The sequence below is a fragment of the Spermophilus citellus genome, assembly GCF_964194105.1.
Source record: "Spermophilus citellus genome assembly, chromosome: 3".
Classification (NCBI taxonomy): Eukaryota; Metazoa; Chordata; class Mammalia; order Rodentia; family Sciuridae; genus Spermophilus; species Spermophilus citellus.
Genome location: NC_138184.1, coordinates 138,067,809 through 138,091,201, shown reverse-complemented (window position 1 = coordinate 138,091,201; position 23,393 = coordinate 138,067,809).

The following is a 23,393-nucleotide window of genomic DNA, read 5'->3' as shown; positions in this document are numbered from 1 at the left end:
GAAAATAAATTAAGCATTATTTTTAAAAATTTAGAACAAAAGACTGCCTGTGAACACAAAAGAGGGAGATATTATTTCTTCTCATTCTTCCCCCCCTCTCCTGCCGGCTCCTCTTCCTTCCAATGTTACAGAATGTGTAGGAGAATGTAAATAATCTGGAGGATGAATAGAGAAACAAGATGGCTCAGTCCTAAGCTATCTTTCTGTCCTTTGACAGTGATTTTTCTAGGTTGCCTCTGTCATCAGTCACATGGTTTTGAATCCCATTTGAAACCAGTGATTCCTAAATTTTTATCTCCACACACAATCTTCTCCCCAAGTTCTTAACTTGTACATTCGCCTACTAACTCTAGACCTATATTTCGGTGTCTAATAGGCATCTTAAGTTAACATGACAAAGGCAGGATCTCAACATGCTCTTGACCAAACTAATAGAGTTTTCCAGCAGCCTGCATTCTTCAAAGCAGAAAGCAGAGCTCAGTGTTTTCTGTGGCTGGTGAGTATGTGTGGTGGAGGAGTAGAGGAGGTAGGGAAGAGGCCTGGAAACCCAGAATCCCAGGTGGTAGGAGCTCTCACCCCCCAGCCTCTGTGTGCACTTTGTCTCCACACCTCCTTGTTCTTTCCTCAACCCACATTATAGTTCTGTGTTTTGCTTCTTTCATAATAAACTTAGCAAGGATCTTCATTACCTCTGTGGTGGAGAAAGATCCAAGTGACTGAGAAGACCAAGTGACAGTTTTATTCAGGGGAGTCACCTGTCAGAACAATTTGAAGATTAGGGAAAAATATAGCTTATAATTTGATGTTTAGAAATGAAAACTTATAGGAAAAAAAAATAAGAAATTCTAAAAATAGCTAAATAATATAAAATGTAGATTGCTGAGGTCTGCTTTAGACTCATGTGTAGTCTCATGTTTCGGGAATAAATGTGATGAATACCATCATGCTTAAGTTTCATCCCAGAAACTTCAGCTTTGAAGAACTGTAAGCAGAAAAGAAAGAGAAAAGACTCTAGATAAACTGGATTGTCACCAGGTCCAAGTGCAATATACAGTCTAGGAAAACAGTTTGTAAAAGGAACTTTTTTCAGGTTTGAAAGCACCCCTACCTCAATAGCAATAGAGGATCCATGAATCCAGATGTCTTCAGGTTCCAAAAATGGAAAGATTTCCTTAATGAAAATTTTATAAAGCTTACTAAATATTTGTTGCACAAAAATGACAGTAACCAATTTATTCATATATACCTAAAGCAAACAGTTGAATAATATCCAACATGCTTTCAATATCAACCTGTGTCCATGCAACTGTATATTGTACTTAGGACCCAAATGTTTCAAATTCAAAACTTTATGCTGTTAGGCAGTTTATATATTAATTTAGAATATACCATATTTTTATCATATTTCACTAAGGGACTAGAGGAAGATTTACGTGGGTTAAACTGAGGAAAGAAAATATTTCTAAAAGCTGATCAATATAGTTTGGATATGAATGTGCCCCAAAGGCCCATGCATTTAAGGCTTGGTCCCCAGAGTGGTGCCACCAGAAGGCTAAGGAACCTTTAAGAGGTGGGGCCCAGGGGGAGATCTTTAGGTTATTGGGAACATGCCTATGAAGGAGAGAGTGGGACCATAGCCAATCCTTTTCTTTTTTTCTTTTGCTTCCTGGCTATGAGGTGAGCAGTTTTGGTCTCCCACCAGCCCCCATCATGATATGCTCCCATGCTACAAGCCCAAAGCCATGGGCCCAATTGACCATGGACTGAAAACTAAAACTGTGAGCCAAAATAAACATATCCTATCCACCACTGAGACACAGAGCTTCCTTGCCACCACCTGAAGGAACAGTGTGAGTTCGGGGCACAGGGGAGAATACCCTGCCTCCTCAGTATTGGTCTTGACCAATGCTCCACCCAGGGTGAACTTGGAATGACCGCAGTGAACCCAGTGTTGCAAAATTTTCAGTCTCTATACATGTGGCCATTCTCCTAGCAAACTCACAGCTCCAAGACAGCTAGATCAGTGAGGAACTGGCAAGAGCCAAAGGCAGGCCCTTAGCCAGCTCCTACTACACTTATCCTTAGGATAGAATCAGGAACACAATCCAGAATTCTCCCCCACTTAATGTGTGTTTCTTCTGAAAGTCATCATGGCCTTTTCCTGCCATGGTGAGTGACCCTGACTTAAGTTAAGCTTTGCTAACTCAGAGCTTGAAAAGAAAGATCTTGAGCCCTCCCTTCTCAAAAGAGACTCTTCCCCAGTAACCTTTAGTCTCTGTGTATAGCAGAGTGATCCACTGCACCTACTACACACAGAGAATGAGCCCTGAGCTGGGTGCAGTTACAATCACCAGGGTAAGATAAAAGGGCCATGCTAGCAATCTGTTCTATACACAGGATTTCCACCAACAGAAATTGGTAGTTACACTAAGAAAATGGTAAATACTTCAAGTGCTGGTTCTCTAGAAGAAAAAAAAAATATATGAATTTTAATATCATGTTGCCCCTTACTTTGTCTATTTGATTTAATAATGAGGAGCTGGAATGATTAGGAAAGAGTTAGACATGGTCCAATGGTCAGTAATCCAATCAGTGACTGGTGTCCTTAAGAGCTGTGGCTTGGAATCCAGCAACAAACTTTCTCAAGGAGCCTGCATAAACAACTGCTGGGAACTATTCTAGACCTGCCAGGTTTTACCCTAATTCCCGTGTCGCCTTTGATCCTACTGATTTTGACCTTAGGCTGAACTATACACTTTTGTTCATGCCTGGAGCCTTTTGGCATTGAGGAGGGGAAATCTCAGGGTCACATAAAGACATCAATGGGGACTTAATCCCTCCTTTTCCCCCATGATCTGGCAGGAGGCTGCTTCAGCTGGACCAAACCAGCCTGCAGAGGGGCAGAAGGCCACCAGCAATCGCTTTGATGACTCCCAGCTGATCTTGGGAGTCCCCACCACATTCTTGTTTCTTAGGTCAGAAGTCCTGTGGTATATTCCTGTTACATGCATTAAAAACAAGTTGTTAAGGGTTCCCCTTGTCTCACTGATAAACATAAAATGTGTTTTGGGGCCAGATTTCTCTTCTAGAGTGCTCTTGCCATATATCTAGCCCTCCTATCTAGGCACATTTATCAAGGGCCCTGGGAGCAGGGCATCACTACATAAATTGCATGATTTAGGGCAAAATATTTAAAAAGCAAGGGGAAAAATGTGTCAGTAAACATACATGTGTAGCCTTTTCCTTTGTTCTGCAATCTCTGTCTCAAACACCTACAGTGTTTTTATATACTATTTAAAGCCATCTAAATTGACCACGTTATGCTATATACATGTATGAATACACAGCAATGGACCCCACTTGTATATATATAATTATAATTCACTAATGAAAGGAAGTTCAACTCTATGCCAGTGCCAAAGACTCCTACAGCTGAAGGAGAGTGGCAGTAGTCAGGAGAAGGAGAAGGAAGCCAGGTAGAACTGGGTTGCCAAGAGTTGGAGGAGCAGGTATCTGGGGACCCACCATAGAAAGGTTGGGGAGGTGGTAGAAGTCCCAGATTGCCTATGAGCATAAACTCCAAGCTTATGATGCACACTCCATTGTCTCATCAGATTTCACATACAAACTCCAAATTCACAATAAAATTTTGAAGTTCAAAATGGCAACCACAGAGCAATCACCCCTGATTGTAGGTATCTGCTAAGAGTGAGTCATTATGCAACCATACTAGTTAATGTCCATGAAACCAGCCTTATCTGGGGGATCTTGTATATTGCTTCTGTTATGATCCCAAGCTGTCGTCAGTCACCATGATCATTGCTGATGCTGTGTGTTGTTAGTGGTGTGGTGTGTCTCATGGTACCCTTCACCATAGGCACCTGCTTTTTGTTCTTCCTAACCAGTCAGGTGTCATATTTTCTCCCTCAGTATTCTCTGCCACCACTACTATGACTTAACCCTTGTTTTGTTTTTATGTTTTAGTAGGAGAGATCATATACTATTGAAAAATAATATCAATTAATTTTAGAAAGATTTTTTTGTATTTTCAGTTTTTGTTAAATTTTCATTAAATTTCATATTAAAAATAAAAGTTTAAATACTTTTTAAACTATAAGAGGATAACACTTAGAAAGCTGTATTCAATTGAATGCCGTATATTTTCAGTAGTTCCAGAAACAGGGGTTGTGGTTGTATTTTCTTTCTTCTTTCTTCCTTCCCTTCCTCTCTGTTCCCTTCCCCTCCTTCCCTTCCTCCCTTCCCAATTCCCTTCTCTTCCCTTCCCTTCTTTCATGGCATTTGTTGTTACATATTTGTACAGGCACACAATATAACATAGCCAGTATCAATCCCCAGCACTTTTCCCCTCTGTCCCTAATGCATTTTCTTCTAAAATATCTTGTAATGTTGTACCGTTAAACTAATTCAAAACATTCCTTGGGAAAAAATAAGAAACAGAGAATAGCCAAAGCAATCCTGATCAAGAAGAATGATGATGAAGGCATCGTAATACTGTATTTCAACTTAATATAACAGAGCTATAGCAAAAAAAAAAAAAAATCAGCTTGGTATTTGCATCAAAACAGACATGAAGACCAGTGGGATAGAATAAAAGATGCAGAAACAATTCCACATAGCTAAAGTCATCTGACATTAGACAAAGGTGTCAAAAATATACACTGGTGAAAATTAGCCTTTTTAACAAATGGTACTGGGAAAACTGGATATCCATATGTAGAAGTATAAAATTTGATCCCTATCTCTCACACTGCAAAAAGTCAACTCAGTATGGATCAAAGATCTAGAAATTAGACTAGAAACTCTGCAAATGCTAGAAGAAATGCAGGCCCAACACTCCAAAAAGCTGGTGCAGGCACCTACTTCCATATCAAAACCCCTAAAGCTTCAAAATATAACCAAAAATCAATAAGTGGGATGCTATAAAATTTAAAAGCTTCTGCAGAGCAAAGGAAAAAAAAGATGAAGAGAGAGTCTATAGAATGTGAGAAAATCTTTGCCACTTACTCCTAAGACTAGGGGTTAAAATCTAAAATACCAAAGGACTCAAAAAATTTTAACAATGAAAAAAAAAACAATAATTGAGCAAAAGAACTAAACAGATAGTTCTCAAAAGAAAAAATGCAAATGGCCAACAAACATATAAGAGATGTTTGACATATCTATCAATAAGGGAAATGCAAATCAAAACTGCACTGAGATTTCATCTCACTCCAGTCAGAATGGCAATTATAAGGAATGCAAATAATAGTAAATACTGGTGAGGTTGTGAGTGAAAAGACACTCCTGTACATTTTTGATGGGACTTCAAAATTAGTAAAACCAGTCTGAAAATCCATATACAGATTCCTTACAAAACTAAGAATGGAACAATTATATGACCCAGCTATCCTACTCCATGGTATATACCCGGAGATGTAAATTTGGCATAGTAAAGATATGTGGCCATGTCAATGTTTACAGCAGTGCAATTTGCAATAGTCAAGTTGTAGAATTAGCCCAAGAGACAAATGGATAAAAAAATATACTCACAATAGAGATTTACTCAGCCACAAAGAAAAACGAAAGTATGGCATTTTCTGGTAAATGGTTGAAACTGGAGAGTATCATGCTAATTAAAATATGCCAGATCCAGAAAGCCAAGGGCTGAGTATTTTCTCATATGCAGATGCTAGGCCAAAATAAAGCAGCCTGGAGAACACATGAAAATGGAAAGGAGATCAGTGAAATACAGAAAGGTATTGAGGGAGAGGGAAGGAGGACAGGAAAAAGGAGAAATGATGGAATGCAAGTGACCATGCTATCCTATGTATGTATATCAATATATCACAGTAAATTTCACCATTAGATATATCTATAATGAACTAAATTTTTTAAAAAAAATATATACTAAGAAACAAAAGAAAGGTCAGTAAAATAAAGAAAAGGGAATAGAAGAAGGAGAAGAAGATGGAGAAGAGAAGTAAGGGAAACTGAATTGGAGAAAATTCTATTCTATGTTTGTACAATTATGTCAAAATGAACCCCAACATTCTGTATAAATATAATGCAGAAATAAAAAGTTGTTAAATGATATGAAGCTGTATATCTATCTTATATCAAATGCCAAAATCCATAATCATTCAATATTAAAACAGTAAAGTCATTGAAAAGTACTGGAAATTCTTAATAATTTTTTGAATATACTAAAAAACAGAATATATGAAAACAATAAATAAATTAGGCCCTATTCAATTTTTAAAATATCCTTCTAATAAAAGCCAGAATAAGCAAATAGAAATCAAAAGACAATTTTAAAAACTAGGAAAAAAAATTAAAAATTTTATCAGAAACAAGATTTTTCAATGAGGCAAGATTTAAAACCAGAAATTAATAAAGAATGTGAAATGATGGTTTACAGAATAGAAAATATAGATGGGTCTTAAGCAAATAAATTTCTTACTTTTATTCATATTAAAATAAATGCAAATTAAACTTTAACAGGATACATTTTATATCCATTGAGTCATAAGGATTAAAATCTGTAATGAGCAATCTCTAATGCAGAAAATTTCAATATAATTTATGTATATATTCCACTCTAAAGAAATTGATTATGGCCTAAGTGAATAAGCCAATCCTTAAAAATCCAAAGACAGAATGTTCTCTCTGATATGTGAATGATAACTCAAAATAGGTGGGGTGGGGTAGGGAAGAGTAGAACATTAGTTCTGCTTGATACACAAACATTAGTACTTGACACTCAAACATAAGCACTGCTAAATATTCATAGGATCTACATGGTGACAGATAAGTTTGGAAAATGCTGATAGTCTAAACAGTGATATAAATGGTAATTCTCCAAGAAAGAAATCTACATAGAATTTTCCAAACTTACTTAGTAGAACAACATGGAGTAACTGGGTATTTTAAGAAACAGAAATATGACTCTTGAGCAGGTGGTACAGAAGAAAAACTATGGTGAACTATGAGGAGTGGTCTAAAAAGCACTTGGAAATAGGAGAAGAGTTTCAGTCATGATGGAACTCGTGTCACTGTCTTTGAAAATGGACACTCGCAACACACACGGGATGGCCAGTGACTCCTGAGGTACCTATGGTTTCTCCTTGGCAGTGTGGAATCTATGTTATAATGCTCAAGAGAAGGCTGCAATGATATCATAGGAGCAAGGAGCTTCATGTGCTTCTCACTCCCAGTCACATGGACACAGTAGAAAGATGCTGAGCCACTGAGCTCTTCCCAAGGTGCCCCTCTGCTGTGTCCACCTTCTCTAAGAATGTGGAAGGCTCTTTCCTGGGTGCTGCCCTACACAGAACCCAGGAACAAAGCCACCAGGTGTATTGACACCCCGGGAACCATACAAGCTGCAATCTAACCCTCACTGTTGGTATTTTCTAAATTTGCATCTTAAACACCCGCCTCTTTCCTTTTCTCCCTCTGACATCATCAAAATATTCCAGTCTGCTTTTGCAGCATTGATTCATCTTTCATATGACTTCATGTTCCTTCCACTAAATGCCTTAGAAGACCTCTCATTCACGATTAGAATATCGCACATCTTCTTAACTCTCTAGTGATTCTGATCAGATTAAAATCACCATAGGGTTAGGAATTGGGACAGGTCAGGAAGGAAATTTCATATCACTTAAAGCAAAGGTAGCCTTAGTTAAACTCAGTGCTTTCCTAAAACCAGGTCTTGCTTTGAAAATGGTATAATGATGAAAGTTAGTTTACTCATTAAATTATGTATGTACAAACATTTGCGGGATGGTGGCAAGCAAAAGTCTGAGCAACATCCAACTTCAATTGAACCTTTAGTCCACTCTGAGGGGACCCACTACTGTCCACACTTCACATTTGTGAAAATGAGGCACAAGGAAGTTAAATCAGGAATTTTAGCTCAGACAGCTTGGTGGCCAGAGTCTTCAGTGTTAATAAGGAATTCCCAACAAACAAAACCTTTTACCATTTTCAGAGTTTAATTGCCATTCTATGACCATGGGCTTGATAAGCACTCAGCATTTTCCACTGAAATAGCACAAGGCCCACTTTAGGGCTGCTTTCTTACCAACTCCTCAGGAGATGCTTGGAAACATTAAACATTTTGCTATGGCCAAATTTTTTTTAATGGACCCATGTTATTATAAGACTAAAGTTTTACAAAATTGAACTATAAAACTTGGAGTTGTTTAGAAGGCTTCCAACCCAAATCATTGTTGAAATGCTACAAAACTAAAATTCTAAAAGCTATATTTTACAGATGGAGAGCAATTTTCTGGATAAATTTAATTGGAGAAAAATCTGTATTATATGATAACGCTCATTCTTATATCTCCGGACTCTTACAAAGAGCATATATGGTTAAAACCACATGATAGAGTATTTTTACTTCAAAACTTTTTTCTTGGCTCAAAGTGAAAAAGAGAAAAGTATTAAAATGACACGTGGGACATATTTTTTTTAAGGTATCAATTCCTGACCACTAAAGGAAGGGCAGGAAGAAGCCTCCAGAGCTGCAGAGATGCCGGGGCTGGGAGGTGCGTGAAGCCTCCTGTCCTCACCTGAGGGTTTCTTACTTTTTATTTGTATACACTTCACTTGACAAAATTCACTGTCAATAGAGTCCAAAGAGAAGAGCCAATCCATGTGGGTGCCCTATGCTTGTATGTAAGTAGCATCCCTGAGATTTCACATATCCATCCCCCAATTCCCAGGTGTTCACTGTCCATGACCTTCAGCTTCAACCAAGAGGAGCTTTTGGGTGAGCAGGCTGCATGGCCTCTGGTGAGGCACCCAGCCTCTGCTGTAGGCAGGCCTGCCCCTGCCCTCTGGCCCACCTCTCACTACCCTGCCCATGGGACATGGCGACGAAGCCATAGAACATTGGAGTCTCCAATGCCTTGCCACAGCTATCTTCTCCAATAGCTGCACCCCACCCTCCCTCCCACTTCAGGGAGGGGCCTGAAGACTAGGAAAAGGATTCCTTCTACACTGGCTCAAGAGGAGAATCTCTGTCTACACTAGGTCAGAGGGAGCAAGTCTACATCTACATGGGCTCAAGGCAATTGAGTTCCCAACTACAATGGCTCAAGGTGAGTGTATGTCTACTCTGAGCAGGAGAGGGAGTCACAATGGTCCAGACCTTTGAGAGGCCACCTATTAAAAAAAAAAAAAGAAAAAAAGAAACACTGCCTTTTATTAAATATTTAGAACATCAATTTTATTATACAATTTGTGAAAAAAAAAGCAATTAAGAAAAAAATTTCTCCCAAAGCATGGTAGAAAGAACAAAGAGCAGGACAGAGGGAAGTGTCCCAGGGAAGAGTCTCTATGAGGTGTCTTTGCAGGTGGGGGCAGAGGAGACTCCTGGTGTATCCAGAGGCTCCTGCCTGGAATCCACGGGGAGAAGCCTGAGCCAGTCGATGCTCCTCAGGGTCTGCTGGCTGTCCCTTGGTTCTGTGGGCCTTGGCTCGGCATTTCCACTGGAGTCACTCTGTCCCTCACTGCCGACCACCGAAGCAGGGTACACAGCAGAGCTGATGAAGGCAGGTGGCCATCCTCCTCCTCACCCTCTTCCCACCCCTGATGCGGTCCTGGGATTGCCCTGTGGTGGTACCTTAGGAGGATGAGCTGCCTCTTCTGCAACCCTCAAGGGGTCGGGCCTTCTGGGTTCAGGGGCCTGCTGGGAGGCTGGGCTGGGAGGGGTGTGTCAACGTGGAAAAAGCTGAGAGGAATGGCAGGCACACTGGCACTGTCCCACCCTCCTGCCAGGACTGCTTGGCCTCCTCAGGTTGCTGCTGCTCACAGGGCAAGGGCAGGGCAGGCTCACTGGAATACTTCTTGGAGAGGATCTGGGGAGGATCCACAGGGCACAGGGGAAGCCCAACCACCCTACCACTCAAGTGCTTCAAGTGGCACTGCCCTCCCCTGGGTTCTCTGGTGCTGGAGCAGGAGCTATGTAGCCATGGCGTCATCATTTTTTTTTATTTTTCAGGGACACCCAGGTGTTGCAGGGGTCCTAACCCATGTGGAACATGGTGGTTCAAACTGAGGGGGTTTGAGGAGGGCCTCATCAGAAGGGCTGGGTGAAGCTTCCTTGCCCTGGCTCAGCCATGGGTGCCCCATTATCTGCTCTAGGCTGGGCCTCTGCATGGAATACACCATCTGGATCCCATGGATGAGGCTCTGAGCTCCCTCAGAAACATACAGGGAGTGTCAGACCCTCCCTCCATGATCAGCTTCCTCAGCTGCTCAGTGGCATTCATCATAAATGGGCGACTCCCCATGAGCATGAAACAGAAAAGGATGCCCAGGCTCCAGATATCTGCCGGGGGCCCCTTGTATTCCTCCCACTGGATAAATTCAGGGGAAGGTACAGGAGAGTGCCCCAGAACCTGCTCAACTTCTGCCCAGCTGTGAATCTGGAGCTGAGGCCAAAGTCGATGTGTTTCACAGTACCACTGGCATCCAGTGTGATGTTCTCCGGCTTGAGGTCCCCATGGACAATACAACTCTTATGGCAGTACTGCACGGCTCCCATGATCTGCTGAAGAGTCTGCAGGCCCCCTCCTCCAATATGCTACCAGATTCCTCAATGAGGTACCATACATGTCTCCTACATGCATACTCCATGATTATGTACATATATTTGATGGTCTCAATGACCTGCAAGAGCCGGATCACATTAGGATGGTCCAAGCCTACCAAGAAATCTGGTTCAGACAAGAGGGTAAAGTTCAAGGCTGTTTTTGCCCAGACTAAGAACTCACTTGCCTTGAGCCAATGTAAATAGAGACTTGCTCCCCCTGACCTAGGGTAGACAGAGATTCTCCTCTTGAGCCAGTGTAGAAGGAATCCTTTTCCTAGTCTTCAGGCCCCTCCCTGAAGTGGGAGGGAGGGTGGGGTGCAGCTATTGGAGAAGATAGCTGTGGCAAGGCATTGGAGACTCCAGTGTTCTATGGCTTCGTCGCCATGTCCCATGGGCAGGGTAGTGAGAGGTGGGCCAGAGGGCAGGGGCAGGCCTGCCTACAGCAGAGGCTGGGTGCCTCACCAGAGGCCATGCAGCCTGCTCACCCAAAAGCTCCTCTTGGTTGAAGCTGAAGGTCATGGACAGTGAACACCTGGGAATTGGGGGATGGATATGTGAAATCTCAGGGATGCTACTTACATACAAGCATAGGGCACCCACATGGATTGGCTCTTCTCTTTGGACTCTATTGACAGTGAATTTTGTCAAGTGAAGTGTATACAAATAAAAAGTAAGAAACCCTCAGGTGAGGACAGGAGGCTTCACGCACCTCCCAGCCCCGGCATCTCTGCAGCTCTGGAGGCTTCTTCCTGCCCTTCCTTTAGTGGTCAGGAATTGATACCTTAAAAAAAATATGTCCCACGTGTCATTTTAATACTTTTCTCTTTTTCACTTTGAGCCAAGAAAAAAGTTTTGAAGTAAAAATACTCTATCATGTGGTTTTAACCATATATGCTCTTTGTAAGAGTCCGGAGATATAAGAATGAGCGTTATCATATAATACAGATTTTTCTCCAATTAAATTTATCCAGAAAATTGCTCTCCATCTGTAAAATATAGCTTTTAGAATTTTAGTTTTGTAGCATTTCAACAATGATTTGGGTTGGAAGCCTTCTAAACAACTCCAAGTTTTATAGTTCAATTTTGTAAAACTTTAGTCTTATAATAACATGGGTCCATTAAAAAAAATTTGGCCATAGCAAAATGTTTAATGTTTCCAAGCATCTCCTGAGGAGTTGGTAAGAAAGCAGCCCTAAAGTGGGCCTTGTGCTATTTCAGTGGAAAATGCTGAGTGCTTATCAAGCCCATGGTCATAGAAATGGCAATTAAACCCTGAAAATGGTAAAAGGTTTTGTTTGTTGGGAATTCCTTATTAACACTGAAGACTCTGGCCACCAAGCTGTCTGAGCTAAAATTCCTGATTTAACTTCCTTGTGCCTCATTTTCACAAATGTGAAGTGTGGACAGTAGTGGGTCCCCTCAGAGTGGACTAAAGGTTCAATTGAAGTTGGATGTTGCTCAGACTTTTGCTTGCCACCATCCTGCAAATATTTGTACATACATAATTTAATGCGTAAACCAACTTTCATCATTATACCATTTTCAAAGCAAGACCTGGTTTTAGGAAAGCACTGAGTTTAACTAAGGCTACCTTTGTTTTAAGTGATATGAAATTTCCTTCCTGACCTGTCCCAATTCCTAACCCTATGGTGATTTTAATCTGATCAGAATCACTAGAGAGTTAAGAAGATGTGCGATATTCTAATCGTGAATGAGAGGTCTTCTAAGGCATTTAGTGGAAGGAACATGAAGTCATATGAAAGATGAATCAATGCTGCAAAAGCAGACTAGAATATTTTGATGATGTCAGAAGGAGAAAAGGAAAGAGGCGGGTGTTTAAGATGCAAATTTAGAAAATACCAACAGTGAGGGTTAGATTGCAGCTTGTATGGTTCCCGGGGTGTCAATACACCTGGTGGCTTTGTTCCTGGGTTCTGTGTAGGGCACCACCCAGGAAAGAGCCTTCCACATTCTTAGAGAAGGTGGACACAGCAGAAGGGCAGCCTGGGAACACCTCAGTGGCTCAGCATCTTTCTACTGTGTCCATGTGACTGGGAGTGAGAAGCACATGAAGCTCCTTGCTCCTGTGATATCATCGCAGCCTTCTCTTGAGCATTTTAACATAGATTCCACACTGCCAAGGAGAAACCATAGGTACCTCAGGAGTCACTGGCCATCCCGTGTGTGTTGCGAGTGTCCATTTTCAAAGACAGTGACACGAGTTCCACTATGATGACTGAAATTCATCCCCTATTTCCAAATGCTTCTTAGACCACTCCTCACAGTTCACTATATTTTCTCTTCTGTACCACCTGCTCAAGCTTCAGATTTTAGTTTCTTAAAATACCCAGTTTCTGGTGCTGGGGTTGTGGATCAGTGGTAGAACACTCACCTAGCCTGTGTACATACCTGGGTTTGATCCCAGCACCACATTGAAATAAATAAATTAAATTAAGATATTGTGTTCAACTAAAAATAAAAAAAATACCCAGTTACTTCAAGTTGTTCTATGACTAAGTAAGTTTGGAAAATTCTATGTAGATTCTCTTCTTGGAGAATTACCATCTATATCACTGTTTAGACTATCAGCATTTTTCAAACTTATCTGTCACCATGTAGAGCCAATGAATATTTAGCAGTACTCATGTTTGGGATAGTTATGTTCAGGATTGTTGTGCTGATTAAAACTGAGAATAAGAATAGTTTTTAATGTGTAAATGATAATCAGGGATCAATAAATGTAGAGTGAAACTATCAAGCCTAGCTAAGGGTCCTGCTGTATGCTGAACAATACACACAAAAGAAAACTACAAGTGGATCTGCCAGCTGCTCCTGGGTGACACATTTTTCTCTTACATGATAATTCATTTGGGGCCAGGTGATGTGATTCCAGGTGAGCACAGGGTTACTGGCCACAGCTGACAGCCCATAGGACACTCAGGCACATAATTTTCTTTCAGGGCAGCTGGATGCACCACCACTGGCACTCAGTCCCAGGCGTGTACACCAGCTGAACCACACCTCTATTTCTCAAGGGTCATTGTGATTTGCTCTTAGTGTTCTGGTTTAGGGTGTCACTACAATACTGGCATTCCACGTTGTGACTTCAAGTCCCTGTTGCAGGTCAGTCTCAAGGGCCAAGATTTCTGTGCCCTGAACCAAGGTCCTAGAACCCACCCTCCTTATTTTCTAAAGACCCCTGATGAGGCTAAGAAAGAGTCTCTTACAGGAGTTCTTTAACCCCAAACAACATGTTTCAAACAATCTGCATTCAAATGAACCTGCTGCTTATGTCCTGAATCTGAATCTTTCCAGAAAATTGTTGTACTCTAGAAGAGCAAAAAGGCCAATGGACAAGACCCTAAGAAAAAGGAGTGCTGTGGGTTGAATGGAAGTTTGGTGCAGGTTACAACTTTGGGCATGCTTGCCCAGGTGTGGCCTATTATTCTCTGCCCAACTTCTTTGCCCTGAACAGAACAAGATTCCCTGTCACTGGTCCAGAAAGTGCCAAGGCATGATTGGCATGATCATGACAAGCACTGAATCCAGGAAAGGAGGTGAATTTTCTTGGCACCATGTTGCCATCATATTCCAAATGTGATTGGGGGAGGCTAGACATTTGATTTCTCACAAAAAGTGAATGATATATGCTTATAAAAATGAGGCCCAAATGGGGAATAAATGAATTAAGATCAGAGTGTCTTCCATAGGGATTCTAGGCTTCAGTTTCTAACACATAAGTGTGAGGATTTTCAAAAATGGTTGTAAAATTCTTTTACATGCCTCCCATCAAGGTGTGAGGTTTGTCTCCTCCCTGGAAACCTGGATAGATTGGTAAATATTTCAAACAATAAAATGTGACCTCCAAGGCTGGGTGATGACAGGCAATGAGACTTCTGCCTTGCCCACTGGAACCCTTGCACTGGAGCCACAAGCTGTTGAGTTACAGGTTCAACTATCCTGAGGCTGCCATGTACGAGGGACACACGGCTGCATGAAGAGGACTTGTATAGGGATTCTCATTGAAGGTCTCATGAAGTGCTCAGTGTGCACGACATCTCAGCCCAGATGCCAGGCATGTGAATGGGGACTCCCTGTGGTTCTAGTCTTCAGTCTGATGTCTTTAAGTCTTTCTTGATGAGATACTAGAGAACATGACCCAACATGACCCATAACCATAATTCATTTGATATTTTTCACTACTAAGTTTTTTGAGGCAGTTTGTTACTCAACAATAATATCCCAAACAGATTTTGATGATAGTGAAAACCCCTTCCATTCCCATACTGGAAAAGCTAAGTCCTTGAGGTAAAAGCAGATCTGTTTATTCTAGTTTATGCCCTATATTGATTGCTTGTTTTTTAAATTTAATGCTTAGCAGTGTAGCATAAGATGGTAGGTTTTATGCAGAATGCATTTGTAGCTTGGTTCTTTGCACAAACAAAACACTCATGAAACAATGTATATTTTTTTCTATCACAAGAAAAACAGTCTTCTATGTACAGTATTAAAATACATTAAACGAATGGATGTTATTAGACACAAATGTTTCAGTATATGAAAATAAGGCATTTATATGCTGTGATACAAGAGAAATATACAGTCACAATTAATGTATGTATCAGGCACTGCTCTAGACACTTATATCCTCCTAGCCAGCCAGCCTGCCAACTAAAGGAATCAGGGACAAAAGACAGATAGGTGATCATCAAAGAAAAGGTAGAACTTTCCCATCAACCAGTTGTTAATGCCTCTGTGGGAGAGGAAGAATCAGACTTTATAATACATGCAATTACCCCCTGAACAGCTCTTTCCCTGCCTTTTGGTCATATAAGCATGAGGAGAAAGAAAACTTAAAGTATATAATGGGACAAGACACCCCCACTGCCACAGATACCAGCTCTGACTTCTCTCCTCTCCAGAGAATTCTCATATTCATTCTCTCTCTCCCTCTCCCTCCCTCCCCCCCCCTCTCCATTTATCTATCTCTCCCTTCCTCTTTGTTCTATCTCTTAAATAAAATTTACTTTTGACTCTTGCCTTGACATTTCTCATGTGTTCAATCTTCAACACCAGGGAGGGGAATGAGGACATGATCCAGATTTTCAAGACAGATATCAGGTGGGGGCTCAGCTGGATCAACACTCAGGTAAGCTCCTCTGCACCTCACATCTTTCTGAGGTGCATCTTCCTGTCTTTTTCTTTCTTTTGGGGGGACAATAATGGATACCCATCACCTAATTAAATGCAGTTAGTGCAAGCTGCCATTCTACAAGACTCAGGTGAGAGGATTCATAGCCCAGGTGGCTCCTAGTCACCTGTCCTGTGGGTTGGGCACATTGAGTTCTGCCAAAGCTGTTTCTCACTGTCCTATCCAGGCTCAGAGCATGTCTGGCATCAGTAGACAGCATCCCTAATCCCAGTTTTCTTTGAGATACACAGAGTTGATGATCCAAATTTTGAAACAACTGAGATTCTGGCGGGGGTGACTCGCCAGTCAATCTCACAGGCTTCTTTCTCAACCTCCTCTCCTGACAGCCCTAATAGGATATCTTAGGGTGACTGGTTGATCAAGTGGTACTGTGCAAATACCCCAGTGACATACACCTCCATATTAGCCAAAATGCATTCTCCTGAATTCACTTCTCCCATTACTCTCTTCCTCTCCCCATCAGACTCAAACCATTGAGAGAGAGAGAGAAAGATAGAGAGATTTTTACATGGCATAGTTCATGGGAAATGTCTAGGTTCCCTTTGTTCATATTAGGCCCATACAAGTCTGTGGGTTTGATTCTTCCCATTGTTGTTTCTGTGCTGCATGAGTTTCTTTGGCTGCAAAAACGGAGGCATTTTCAATCACTCCTCCAAGAAAAGGACATCAAGCATCTAACAACCATTAGATGTACTCCTTATCCTCTGGACATTCCTTCAGCCCACAGGGCAGAGGAATATACTCCACTGTAGGTCTCCCTCTACCCAGGAGTTATAACATATGAAAGTTTAATAGTGGCAGGAGGAGATGAGTCATGCCATTGACTCTGATTCCACCAGGGTCTTGGTCATGCAGCCACCAGGGACACTTGTTCATTCTTGCAGGTGAGGCAACAATACATCTTGGAGAACCAGGGAGTAAGAGACAGGTTTACTGGCTATCAGAAGGTCATCTAGGGAGACATTTCTAACAAAATGGACTCAGATGAGAGCTTTGTTCTCAACTCTTATGCCCAGTTCACCACTAGCTTGCATACTAAAAAAAAAAAACTGGGATAAATTTTATCCACAGATGCTCAAAACTGTGCCTCATTTTCTTCTCCTGCCAGGCCTGGAAAGTTACCTAATCACAGCTGAAAAAAAAAGGAGATATTTTATGATCCAAACCTGGCCTCATTACCAACTAGGGTAACGGAAAATGGTCTCCTGAGGAAACATGAACTATAGCACCACACCTTAAGAGATTGATTTTACAAAAGAAAAAAAAATGGTTAAAATACCCTCTGTATGAGGATTTGCCTCTCAAAGTCAAAAGAGTAGCTTATTTTACTTGTCAGCCTTCTGAAAGATCTCTCTCTCTCTCTCTCCAAGGCTTGCATCTGAAATGTAAACAACAGAGGCAATTATCCAAAACCAATTTGAGACCAAAGGGAAGAAAAGGTCTCCCTTTTAAATTTAACCTTCTATGGAACATAAATGGCTGACTATCTTATCTACTCTTGCACTCTACCACCTGCTTTCTTAATAATTTCCTCTCTAAAAACACTACAGCACAGGGAGGAAAATAGAATGATCTCATATACATAAATCTTCTTTACCTTGAGAATCTTTACCTAAGGATTTCAGGACTATCACATTTTTAAAATATCTGGACTGACTCTAATCTGACCCAAAAGTGCACTCTGATCTGATAAAGATGTTTTGCATGCTCATTTACTAGAGAAATTATGGTTATATCAGGGTTAGAACTCTTCTTTCTTTTAATTTCTATATTTTGGAGCTCATTGTTTTATGGAAAATTTACATTTGATTCTGCATGTCTAAATAAATATATTTTTCTGATAAATTTTATTTTATCTAACTATAGAGGTTTTTATATTCTGACTTTGTTCAGAGGATAATTTTTCAAGGATCAGCTCTCAAATACATCTGAAAAAAATCTCCTTTCACAAAATTCTAAGCAGGACATGACATGGTGATATTGAGAATGAATCTGATAGCCATGGAGAATAAGTGGCCACCTGAACCCTTGATTTCAATATTCACCATGGCTGTTGGACTTTACACCCAATATTCCCAACTGTGCAGGCCCATCCAATATTTAAGTCATAATGTAAGAGTCTGATAGGCTCTATTTTAATTTCTAAGAGGTTAACATTAATAGAGGCTTTAATAAACATCTGTAACATTGTCTCTTACCTTACGAGATCTACCTACAAAAAGCTACAAGATCTTTGTTTCCTCTCTGTTTTATGTATGTGTGCACACCTGTGTATTGTTTTGTTCTGCTTCAATACATGGTGTGTTCATATATCATGTACATGGTATCAAAATTGCCATAAACAAGTGCTCATAAATCAAAATTTAAATGAGAAAGGGACCCAAATACCTTTTAGTTAAAGTGACTTTTTAAAAAGTTCAATTTAACTTGTGTAAACAGACAAGAGTAAAGATATCTTTAAAATTACTAACCCACAAGTTTGTCTATGTGGTCAGACAATTAACCAAGTGTTGGTTTCTATAAAATATCTACAATATGTTACCCATTGCCTCTTCTACAGGGAAGAGATGGCTAATAATGTTAACTGTACTTGTGTGATATCTTGGTTTCTACATTTAAAAATGAGTAAGTCAGATTTATCCTCAACAGGATTAATCATAAGTGTGTCTGTTACAGGAGACATAAGATCAATCAGCAAAATTAAAGTGCTAAAGTATCAACTACTAAATATAAAGTCAAGTACTCTTAACTGTTCAGATTCCACAAAGTAATATATTTAAACATTAAATGTGTTTTCATAAATTGGTAAAAGAGAAAGGTTTTTTGTTTCTGTTTCTTCACTAAAAACAAGATTACTAAGAATTAAGATTCTATCAGGAGACGTTCTACAGAGAGTACAAAAGGTTTCAGTTGAGTTTCAGTTAAAGTATTATAAAAGTACTTTAAAGTTTATAAAGTATATAAACTTTAATATATCTTATTAAAGTGTAGTAATTTGTCTAAATTCAGAAATATCATAAGGATTTTATCAAATTGTGAATTTTAAGAGGGGCAAACATCCAGAGAAGAGATATAAGAAGGTTCTAGGTGTGGAAATATATTTTAGCATGAAAGAAGATTGAAAATGAAGTGTTTCTGAATGAGAAATTCTTTTGTGTTGTAAAGTAAAAAGTTATAGAATGTCTAAGTAAGTTGCAGAAGATTTGTGGAGGGTAAATCTTAAAACATCTGTGTCTAAGTTGACAAAAATGTGAGTATACTTTCACCAATAATGTTGATCTTAAATGAAAAGCTTTCATCTTCTAAACATTGAATATGAAGTTACCTGTGGACCTGTGATCTATGGCCTTTATGTGTTAAGGTACCTAATTCTATACCAAATTTTTTGCTATGTTTTTTAATTATCAAAGAGTGTTAAATTTTTTTCAAATGCTTTCACTGCACTTATTGAAATTATCATACATTTTCTTATCTATTCTGTTGCTAAACTGAACAATTTTCATGTATTTCTTTGAATTACAGGAATAGAAAATCTTCCCTCAAAGAAAACCCCAGGACCTGATGGCTTCATTGATTCTACCAAATATTTACAAATTCAATTATCTTCCTGGTGACCTGATCCAATTTTTTATTTCTTCATGATTCAGCCTTGGTAGGTAATATGTTTTAAAGAATTTGTCATCTACTTTGTGATCATCCAATATTTTAGGTTATAGTTGTGGTAGTTTTTGTAATATACTTGTAGTGTCTCCCATTTCACTTCTGATTTTATTTGAGTCATCTATTTTTTTTCTTAGTCTGGAAAAGAGGTTGTCAATGTTCTTTATCTTTCCAAACCAATTCTTGGTTTTGTTCATCTTTTCTATTATATTACTAGTTCCAATTTATTTCTTCTCTATCTCTATTATTTTATTCTTTACAGCATTGTTTGGGCTTATTTTTTTCTTTTTTTCTCCTAGTTCCTGTTAGTATAAAGATAAATCATTTATCTAAGATCAGTCCTCCTATGATATAGGCATTATTACTATATTTGTTATTAACTTCGTTTTAAAAACTACTTTTAGCCTTATCTAGTAAGTTTTGGTATGTTGTGTTTTCATTCTTGTTTGTTTCAATATATTTTCTTAATTCCCCTCAATTTTTTCTCCTTGATTTTTGGTTATTCAATACCATGTGTTTAATTTCTATAGATATTTTTATTTTTGCTAAAATTCTTCCTTTTATTTTTTTCATATAATTATTGTCAGAAAAAGATATTACATATAATTCCAATCTCTTAAGAGTTGTTTTACGGCCTAACATAGGACCCGTCCTGGAGAACATTCCATTTCTGTGTAAAAAGAGTGGGTATTCCACTGGTGCTGAATGGAATGATCTCTGTATATCTGTTGGAACCACTGGGTTTACAGCATGGTTCAAATCATGTTTCCTTATTGATTTTCTGTATGGAAGAGCCGCTAGTTGTTCAGTGTGGATATAGATCATTCTTTGTCACTGCTTTTTCTTCTGCAGTAGCCTATATGTGGATGCAACATCTATGTTAGCTTTGTCCTTTTTCTATTCGTTGATTTGGTTTTCTTCTCCTGGTTATAGCATTTTTTTTCCTGCCCCTTCACATGTCTAATCAATTTTAATTTAATGGCAAACAGTGTTGTTACTACATGACTGAAAGTTTGGCTTTTGCTGTCTTTCATTCTACCAAGGATTAGTTTTAGGCTGCATTATGCTGAGTCTAAAATACATTCTTATGCAGCTTACTTAGACTTCCTCTTAGGAGTAATATTTTTGTTTCTTAATGCCTACGTGTTCAATAAAGTATCATGACTTTGCCTGTCTTCTTTTTCTTCCCTTCCCTCTCCCCTCCTGCTTTCCCTCTCCTTCTCCTTCTTCTTCTCAAACCCTTTCCACCATGCCACCACTGAGTTACATCCCCCAGTCCTTTTTATTATTTCTTTCATTTTGACACAGGGTCTCACTAAGTTGGCCCAGCTGACCTCAAATTTGTGATCCTCCATTTGTGGGATTTCAAACATGTGCCAGCACACCCAGCTCTCTTTGTCTTCTCTTTAGTACATTGTCATAAAGCCTCAGTCAATGAACTCCAGTAACTTTTTTCCTCTGTCAAACAAGCTTGCTCCAGTCTGGGCCCCACTTTTCACTACAAGGAAACAGATACTCTTATATGTTTTGGTAAAAATGTAGGTTATTAAAAATCCTCTATCGAGTGCAATTTTATAACATCAATTGAATTTAAGAACACAAATATTCTTTAATGCTACAATTCTACCCATAGGACTGAGCCTCAGATATTAAAAATTATATGTGTATATAGTGTATAAGGCTAAACTTTGCATTGTTGTTTCAAATAACAAATGATGGGAAACAACCTAAATTCTCCTTAAACTTAAGGGTTCTTAAAATTACTATATCATCATATATTAGCACCCCATTCAGCTTTATAAGAGAAAGAATACTCTATGTATTAACATGGAAAGATCTCCATGACTAATATCTAAAAAAAGTCTAATGAAATATAATGCATGTAATATGTATAAAGGAAGAAAGATTAAGGATTTTCACTTCTAATAACTTGTATATACAGAGTAAAACAGAAAATGAAAATTATGTCAGAAGTATCTCCATATATAATTGTCACTTGTGTGTATCTGTGTGCACTCATGTGTATAGTGGTAAATATTGTGTATATCTATATTCAGAAATGTTTATGAATTGACAATATTTAGAGTTCCTTCATAATATTGCTCCTTTATGATTTTCTACTTCCAAAATAAATGCCACTAATTTATGTTTTCAAAAAAATAGCACTATTCTAATCCAGATTTTCAAATTTTCTATATGGATTTCTTTTCAATAGACTTTTTTGACTCTTTAAATTTTGGTGCCTGAAAACATATCTATACCTTTTTAATGTATATGATAGTTTTTGCTATTTTATCTACTTTTAGCTTAATCATCAGTAAGCATTCTTAAAGATATTTATTGCAATAATTTCAGTAATATAACTGTTGTATGTATTCCAATTACAGTCTCTCCTTCTACATTAATATCTACTAAATCAGTTACTGATTGCTTTCCTTTCCCTCAAACATAAATGGGTTTTATTTTTAAGTTTCTTAAGTTTAAAAATTTGGTTCATTTATTTTTATTTAAAATTATAATTCTATCATCATTATAAAGTACTAATTATTTTTGATGACACTTTCTTATATCTCCATTCATTTATAAAGAGTAACTCACATTTTCCAAATGATTAAAATATTGCTTTAATCACATGTGGTCAGATGAGACTTGTATACTTTTTATAGTGAAGAAATTTCTCATGCTTTCTTTGAGACTCATGACAAGATAAATAGGATTCATTCTCTTCTTATAGGATATAATATTTTATATGAGTGCACTAAATAGAGCCTTGCAATTATAAATTTATTTGATAACCTTGCTTAAAATTTCCTATTGGATTTTTTAATGCCTAGAAAATGCCTTTCAAATGTTCCCCTTCTAATTGTGATTTTATTGATTTTTTTTTCCTTGAGACATTGAAGATTCTCTATTAGATGAAAGCATCTGCTTGCACAGGAATTTAATCTCAGTAAAAACAAGCAGTATCTTAACATGGAGGCAAATTGTTAGATGCATCAATAATTGGGGACAATTGATTATGGTTATATTCTCTCCAGTACCTATTTTTAACAATTTTTTTTACCATACAGCTACATATTTGTCAATAATATTTCTATATCCCAATATGTAATTAACTTATTTCAAATAATTACAATAAAATGTAAGTTCAAGACTAATGAGAACCCTAAAAATTGGAGTTTCTTAGAATTTATGTATTTGTATTAATGACCATTTTTTTAAAATAAAGATTTTAGGAAAAATGTATGTCCAGAAGGCAGAATGATAGACTGAAATACATTACAAATAGCACTTGCCATTTCAAAGCAATCAAAAATTTGTTTTGTGTATGGAATTAGAGGAAGGACAGATGGTTTATTCCCCTCCTTTCAACTGCACCACCACTTGCAGTGCATTTTCTTTGAGAATGACAAGAATAAATACAATCAATTTTATCTTTCTCCATTATATGCTTCCTTTTTCAAGAAACTGAACTGCAGTGGAAGCAACACAGGAAAAGCCAATTCCAGGTCCTTTTAAAAAATCAAGTGAATGGAGAAAATAGATGGCTATTGATGTATTTGCAATCTGTGTAGGTATTGGTTTGTAGAAATGCATTTTATATGTGCTGTCAGGAGTACTGCAACTCTTTTTGAAATGGTTTCTGCAATAATAAAAAATCATGCCTAGCAAAAGACTCCCTAAAATTATAAGATGTTAGATGTAGTTAGGCATACTAGACACTAAAATCTATTGGGCTCTTCGCAAGAAATAGATGGCATCTTGAAAATAGGATAATTCCAGGACAGTCCTTAAGAGGTCCTAATTACAAATCATAGGAAGTGTGTGAAGAAATTATAAATGATTATGAAGTATTTGGGATTAATAATAGTGAGATAGAGTTACCATGGAAGTAACTGCTCATGTGGAGAGGGG